Raw genomic sequence first — 8,369 nt, 5'->3', positions numbered from 1 at the left:
GTGTGTGAGGGGCTATTTTAGGCTCTGCTCAGTTGGCCTGTGTAATACCTGGGAGTATTCATCCTGTTTTCCAAGTATAAGCTCTTTCACAGTTCAGTAATGACTTAAAAAATGATACATAATCATCAATTAAAAATTCAAAGTACAAGGACAGCCAAAAATGACCTACCTACCTACTTGTGGACAAGCAATATAGGGTGAGAGTTAAGAGCACAGACTTTGGAGCCTGAAGCCCTGGGTTTGACTCTTAGCTTTCCCAGTTACTACCTGTGCCACCATAGGAAGCATCCCTATGCTTGTTTCCTCATCTGTAAAATGGGGGTGATGATAGTATCTACACTTTAGGAATCTTATGAGTATTAAATATGCAGATGTATTAAATCACTTAAGATAGTGCATGACACATAGTGTAGTAAAGATAACACATAACAAGAATTACCTATTGCTACTATTACCATCCAAAAATAATGCATAACACGTAGTAAGTATATTCCAGACTACTCAGGTGAACTTGAACTTCAAATATTATTAGTTCCTGAATGACAAGATATATTCGTTCCTAAAAGATCAGTCCAAGGTTAAGAAAAAAAATTAGATGATGAAAATCAACTGAAAGTTTGGGTGTGTAGTGTTTTTTTTTTTTGTGGTACGCGGGCCTCTCACTGTTGTGGCCTTTCCCGTTGTGGATCACAGGCTCCGGACGCGCAGGCTCAGTGGCCATGCCTCACGGGCCCAGCCGCTCCACGGCATGTGGGATCTTCCCGGACCAGGGCACGAACCCGTGTCCCCTGCATTGGCAGGCGGACTCCCAACCACTGCGCCACCAGGGAAGCCCTGGGTGGGTAGTTTTGATTGACTTCCCACCAGGTGATTAGATGTTTTAGTGCTCTCATGCTTCTTCCTGTCTCCCAATTTTTGATGCTTCTATTATTTATTTATTTATTTATTTTTGCGGTACGCGGGCCTCTTACTGTTGTGGCCTCTCCCGTTGCGGAGCACAGGCTCCGGATGCACAGACTCAGTGGCCATGGCTCACGGGCCCAGCCGCTCCGCGGCATGTGGGATCCTCCCGGACCAGGGCACGAACCCGTGTCCCCTGCATCGGCAGGCAGACTCTCAATCACTGCGCCACCAGGGAAGCCCTCTATTATTTTTAATTTGTTTGGGTTTATAGCACCTACATTCTGATTATGTATCAGCACCTACATTCTGAATGATTCCGCATTCACTTATTTCTCCAGAGGTTTAGTTCTCTGGATTCAATGTTTATTGCTAGTCCTCTTTTCAAACTTTCACATTACTAATCCTCTAATTTGATCAGTTTCTCGATGGCTGTATTTCATTGTCAAGCAGTTTTGTTTTGTTTTGTTTTTTTATTTATTTAATTTGTTTTTTAAATTTTTGGCTGTGTTGGGTCTTTGTTGCTGAGCACAGACTTTCTCTAGTTGCGGCGAGCGGGGGCTACTCTTTGCTGTGGTGCACAGGCTTCTCACTGTGGTGGCTTCTCCTGTTGCCCAACAGGGGCTCTAGGAGCGCGGGCTTCAGTAGTTGAGGCATGTGGGCTCAGCAGTTGTGGCGCATGGGCCCAGTTGCTCCATAGTTGAGAATGTCTGACTCTTACCCTCTCTGTATGCAAAGGACTGATTGCTGAGAGTAATATCCTTGGGTCACCTTTGCTTTCCTTTAGAACTTGTGGGCATTCTTCCATTACTTTCTGGCATCAAGTGTTGCTATTTAGAAGGATGAAGCCAAGTTCATCATTTTCCCCTTGTAGGATGCTTGAAGAATTCTTTATTTTTGGAGTCTTATTGATGGTTCTATATCAAATTTTCCTAGTTTAGAGTGAACACTTTTATTTATTTTTTTATTATTATTATTTTTTTATGGTACGTGGGCCTCTCACTGTTGTGGCCTCTCCCGTTGCGGAGCACAGGCTCCGGACGCGCAGGCCCAGCGGCCATGGCTCACGGGCCCAGCTGCTCCGCGGTATGTGGGATCTTCCCGGACCGGGGCACGAACCCGTGTACCCTGCATCAGCAGGCGGACTCTCAACCACTGCGCCACCAGGGAAGCCCAACACTTTTAAATCTGCAGATTCAAATGTTCCTTGAGTTTGGAGAAATTTTTCTGTGTCATGTCCTCAAATATTTTTCCAGTTATCTTTTTTGGGGTGGGGAGGAGGCTTCTGTTTCAGATATAGACACCAATTTATCCTCCATTTCTATTCCTTTCTTTATTGTTGCTTTAACCTTTATCTTGTCTCCCTGTTTTAACTTTTACTACCTCAAGTATTTCCCAGGTGTATTTGTTTCATTTGGGGGGAGGGGGTGGTCTCTTTTGTGCTTTTCTTTTTCTTATTTATAGAAGGTGCTGTTGTTTTAGTTCTTAATTGTTCCTTTAGCTGCTCAACCTCTCCTTTTATCTCATTCTTTAGCCGAGTTTTTTCCCAAATTTAAGCTCACTGTACGCCTGTCCCTAAAGTTTACCCAAGAAGCAGTTCCCACCCTGACACCAGTAGTATAAAGAGAACAAACAGAAAAAGTTAAATGGCAATCAAAACCCTCTATAAGCTCAAGATGAGTCATCAAGACATCGGATGCTGTGGGTATTCAGAAGGAGTAGTTACTGAGTTGGTGGTTAGGATGTTCAAAGAACTGGGATAGAGGGCTGAGCAGCATTGCAGGGAACGCTATGAGGGACAGGCGTGGTGCACAGTGAGCCCTCCAGTCTGTGAGGGTGGGGCAGGAGGGCGCAGATGATGGACAGTGGGAATCAAAGTGTGGGCGTGAGCCACACTATGGAGGGTTCACCTAGCACAGTGGTTGGGTCCTCAGGCTTCAGAGTCATACAACCTGGTTAGAGGTCTTCACTCTGCTACCTCCTAGCTAGGTGACCTTAGGCAAGGCGCTTGATCTCTCTGAGCCTCACTTTCCTCACCTGTAAAGTAGGAATAATAATATAAACGGTCTTGTAGCATTGTTAATGAAGATTGAGATAATTCATCTAAAGGCAAGGGGGTTAGCACATTGTCATAAATGCTCAGTAAATGGTGGCTATGATTGTGGAAGGCTTTGAGTCCCTAACTACATTGTGAGGTCTGTGGGTTCCGAAGAGACTGTATGTCATTTCTCACTGCACGCCTAACACATGGTAGTTGATCAATAAATGTATGATAATTTTATTGTATCAGTTAGGTTGTATTTCACTGAAAGTAGCAAAAACCCTAATTCAAACTGGCTTAAGCCTGGGATTGGTGGACTAGGTCAGACCTAGACTTCTGTCTGTTTTTGTACAGTCCGTGAGCTAAGAATGGCTTTTACATTTTTAAATGTTTGGGAACAAAACAAAAGAAGAATATTAGGAGAAACTTGAAAATTATATGAAATTCGCTTTTCAATGTCTATGAATAAAGTTATATTGGAACACAGACACACTCATTCATTTATGAATTGTGTGCAGCAGGTATTGGCAAACTTTTTCTGTAAAGGGCCAGCAAGTAAATATTTGAGACTTTGGGAATGATATGTCCTCTATCGTAACTATTCAACTCTGACATTGTAGTGTGAAAGCAGCCATATGCAATAACTTTAGGAGACCTAAGGACAGGAAACAGTGAAAAATTGGAAAGGCACCTAGACAGGAAGCCAGGTCTCTTGGGTTCTAGGCTTGACTCTCACCAACCAATGTTAGGATTTTGGTCAAGTCACTTAACTCCTCTGGATCTGATCATCTGCAAAACAAAAGGGTTGGACTAGATTTTGAAGACTTCTTTAACTCTGAAAGTTCTCTTTTTCTACTTTGGAATCCTAGTGTAATAACCTGAAGGTGTGTGTAGCAGGTAGACTACTTCAACTGCAAGCAAAAGAAACCAACTGCAATTCATTTAAGCACAAAAGATATTTATTGAGGATATGAAGGTAGGTCACAGAACTAAAGGGAAAGCAGAAAACACAGGTTCGAAGAGGACAGGAGCCAGATGCTGGGGTCCTGGCAGCAGGAACTAAGGAATAATCTCTTCAGAATACTGTAGTCACAGTTGAACTCTGATCATTCTCAAGAACATTCCAGACTGAAATTCTGATGTTATGTTTCTAGCCTAGCTTAGGTTTGTATAAAAGAACCATCATGATTGTCTCCTCTAAGGAGGGATTGTCCCTAAAGCCAAACGAGGGGGTATTATATACTAGAAAAAGAGGAAATGGATACAGGGCAGAGGTCCATGATAGAGTGAAGGGCAGAGGTGTCTAAATGCTAAACATTGTAGCATGAGGAGCCAACAAATGATTCAAAGAAATCAAAATGGTAGCATGAGTCCTTTGCTCATTCTCTTAGCAAATACTTATTGAATTTGTGAATGGCGTTTTGGAGGACACCAAAGAAATATAGTAATAATCTGCGGGACTGGTGAGAAAAGGTGCTTGGATTTTACTCACGATGATCTGGGAACAAAATTATATTCCCTTTTAATTTTAATCATTAAAATATATCCAGGCATATGCAACTGCAGCTCATTATAGGAGAGATGTTAAGTAATTCTCTAATTGTATGTATTACACGGTAGGCACAGGATCCCCAGACAAGTGACTTACCTCACATGTCAAGGGGAAGAGCTAAAAGCAGGACTTGACTTCCCAACTTGAGTAACTGTTCTGAACCCTCTGCCTAGCAACCATGGCCCCCATTCAGGAGCTGCTACCATGTGAGGAGCCTTGGAGCCTGGCTCCCCCGCTAAACCCTGAACTTCTCAAGGGCAGGAACTACTGGGTCCTGTTCCTCTGTGACCCCCTGGGGCCTCTCGTGACACCGGACACGCAGAAGGCAGATATTCAGTAAGCATCTGCCTTACAGCCTCCATAGAGGTTGCTGAGCCTGTCTCCGCTTTAGATGCAGCCTTGAGCTGAAGAGTATTGAAAACAGCTCTGGCTGCTGTTAACAAAAGCTTGGTTGGGAGTGTAGGAAGGAGGACTTATTTTAGAGCTAAAGGATTTCAGAGACTTTTTCCAACAGGAGGCTGAGCCGTAAGCTCGGCCGTGTCCGCGTTAGGTGGCTCATCCATCTCAACGTGTATAAATTACTTGCGGCAAATAATGAAAAATTAGGACCTCATCAAGAAAACCTGTGAGTGTAGGGATCTCCATTCAGCTCTCTCCTTTTCTATGGGAAAAAGCTGGCCTGTGCCTCGAGCTTAGCTCAGAAGGAAATGTTTTTAGAAAGTTGTCCTCCATCTAGTACATGGGCGCGTGTGTGCTCTTTGTTTGAGGAAACTCACTAACCAGCATGATTCACCTTCAGAGGCTCCTGTCTAGGCCTCTACCCAGCTGTCTTGAGTTCCACATTGCCCTCGGCCTCGGCAGGTCCCTTCTCCAGGACCAGAGCTCAGCAGTACCAACCCCACGGCTGGATCTCAGAAGGGCGGATCTCTGAGGCCACAAAATCATATATTAAATACAATTGCCTCTTCTTTTTCTGGTTAGTTACCTGAAAAGGGGGGTTTTGGTTACTCCTTTTTCTTTCTTTTCTCCCTGAGGCAGTGAGTCTGTTTCTCTAGGCCCAGATTTGTGGGATGGCAGGAACTTCCAGCTTCAGCTTCACAACAACCTAGACTGTCTCCAATTAGCAGAAGCCTGTTGAGAAATCCTCAAAGCTAAATTAACCTCGTACACTTATGCTTCATAAATCGACGTCACTCTGCCCTGCAGAAGGGAGAGTGTTGGGAGATCAGAGGCTTTATAGATTGTCATATCTCCAAAAAGGCTGGTGCTCTTGGAGATTATTTGGGGCTGCTTCACCCCCACTTTTCTTACCTCTGTAAGAGGCACAAGTATGGTGTTGATTTGTTTAAAGAAAGATTTTTTTTCTGAATCTCAGCATCAACCAGCCCTTTACACTTGCTCCACTCTCCTTGTCTCACTGTATCCATGTAACCCTGGTTATTTCACCCCCGCTTTGCCTTCACCCCATTTTCCATTTCCATTGTCGTGTCCCATCCATCCCCCCGCCTTGTGTGTGACAGTGAATCTGAGGTATTTATTAATAAGGCCTATTTGGGCTGACTTCCTCCATGCCAGTTTCCCTGGCACCTCCAGTGGGTTACTTCAGAGAACCTTCGGATGGGCCACCCTTAGCTACACCTCCCTTAAAATCCAAGAGATCCTAGGGCTTCCCTGGTGGCGCAGTGGTTGAGAGTCCGCCTGCCGACACAGGGGATGTGGGTTCGTGCCCCGGTCCGGGAAGATCCCACATGCCGCAGAGCAGCTGCGCCCATGAGCCATGGCCGCTGGGCCTGCACGTCCGGAGCCTGTGCTCCGCAACGGGAAAGGCCACAGCAGTGAGAGGCCCGAGTACCGCAAAAAAAAAAAAAAAGAAAAAATCCAAAAGATCCTCCAGAGGTCCCAGCTTACCTCCTCAACTTCTTGGTTTTCTAATACTCACTCAAAAACAAACTACAAGAAAAATAATTTTACTTCTACTTCCGTTGGACTTCAGTTTTCTTCTTGTAGCCACAGAGACTTAGAATCACACAAATCGAGAATGAGGCTGAAGGGTGTGACAAGAAAGGTCCAGACAGAAGGGTGGCAGCAATGTCAACAGTCTTCATGGTCCCTGATGGGCTGTCCAGATGCCACTCACACTTGCCCTCCGGAGACCGCTGTTTGCTTTAAGGTGTGGATCTGTTCTGAGATAACACAGGATCACCTATTTTTTAGACAGATAGTTCCCACATTTTCCCTCACCTTTTCCCCTTTCTCTCTCCAGTAAGTTTCCAAATTTTTAAATGTCAAACCCATTTTAGACAGTGATTCAAACACCAGGAACATCCAAGGAATGTTTAAAGTTTCCATTCATCAAGTGGCTTTGAGTAAAGAGCAGAAGTTCAGGCAGGACACACCCAAGACTGTGGGTGGAATCTGCAGCCAGAGCTGGGGGTTCATTAACTCTCTAGCTGAGCGCTTCGGAGTGGGGTTTGAAATACGGGCCTGAGGGTTCTCCAGGGCGAAAGGTAAATGAAGGAGAAAGGAATAACGATAGAAAGGGCATATATGTAGCTGATTCCAGCACAGGACAGACTGATTTCCCTTTCTCTAGGCTGGATATTTCTTTCTCTGAAGTTGAGCCCACTGACACTCCATTGTCTGATAACTAACATTCTGTTTTGTTTTGTTTTTTTGCGGTACGTGGGCCTCTCACTGCTGTGGCCTCTCCCGTTGCGGAGCACAGGCTCCGGACACGCAGGCTCAGCGGCCATGGCTCACGGGCCCAGCCGCTCCGCGGCATGTGGGATCTTCCCGGACCGGGGCACAAACCCGTGTCCCCTGCATCGGCAGGCGGACTCTCAACCACTGTGCCACCAGGGAAGCCCAAGATTCTGTTTAATGGGAGATTTTGTTTAGGGTTTTTTCCTCTAGGAAAGTTGTGAGGAGGGTTGGAGAAAAGGGAAAATTTTCAGCAGGGATGAACCTACAGAATAGAGAGTTATGGAAAGCAGAGACATGCAACACTTTTTTTTTTTTTAATGAAATTATAGTTGATTTACAAGGTTGTGTTAGTTTCTGGTTTATAGCAAAATGATTCAGATATATATATCTGATATCTATATATGTCAGATTCTTTTCCATTATAGGTTATTACAAGATATTGAATATAGTTCCCTGGGCTATACAGTAGGATCTTGTTGTTTATCTGTTTTATATATAGTAGTTTGTGTCTGCTAATCCCAAACTCCTAATTTATCCCTTCCCCCGTTTCCCCTTTGGTAACTATGAGTTTGTTTTCTATGTCTGTGAGCAGGACTATTCTTTATGCTGTGTTTTGTTGATCAAATAAAAACCTTGCCAGAGCCTGATTCCAATTTATCTTTGTTACATCAGAAGATAATCAGCTTCTATGTTATAAGAGAAGGAAAAACAAAACAAAACAAAACAAATCTTGTTCCAAAGTTTGTCAATGACTATGTTCCTTCAGTTCCACCGAATTGATGGCCACCAAATATCTCTGTGAAAACTCTTAAAAATCTTTTAAAAACCGAAATACAGTTGACTTACAATATCATGTTAGTTTCAAGTGTATAACATAGTGATTTGGTATTTGCATACATCATGAAATGACCACTCTGATAAGTCTAGTAACCATATGTCCCCGTACAAAATTATTACAATGTTATTGACCATATTCTCTATGCTGTAATCTGTGTGAAAACTCTTAACTGTAGTGTCCAGAGCCCTGCTTGTAGCCAGACCAGTGAGATTATTAAAACTCACCCAAGCACTGCAGACAATTAAAATAATGATGTGCAGCTTCACAAATTGACATGAGTAACTTGGGTGATACCAAAAAGGAAAGGAGGATTTTGAGCCTCTCCAGTAAATCAG

The sequence above is a fragment of the Mesoplodon bidens genome (genome assembly GCF_964165515.1).
Source record: "Mesoplodon bidens genome assembly, chromosome: 8".
Taxonomy (NCBI): Eukaryota; Metazoa; Chordata; class Mammalia; order Artiodactyla; family Ziphiidae; genus Mesoplodon; species Mesoplodon bidens.
The sequence above is the reverse complement of the archived record's forward strand: the minus strand, read 5'-3'. Positions refer to the sequence as shown.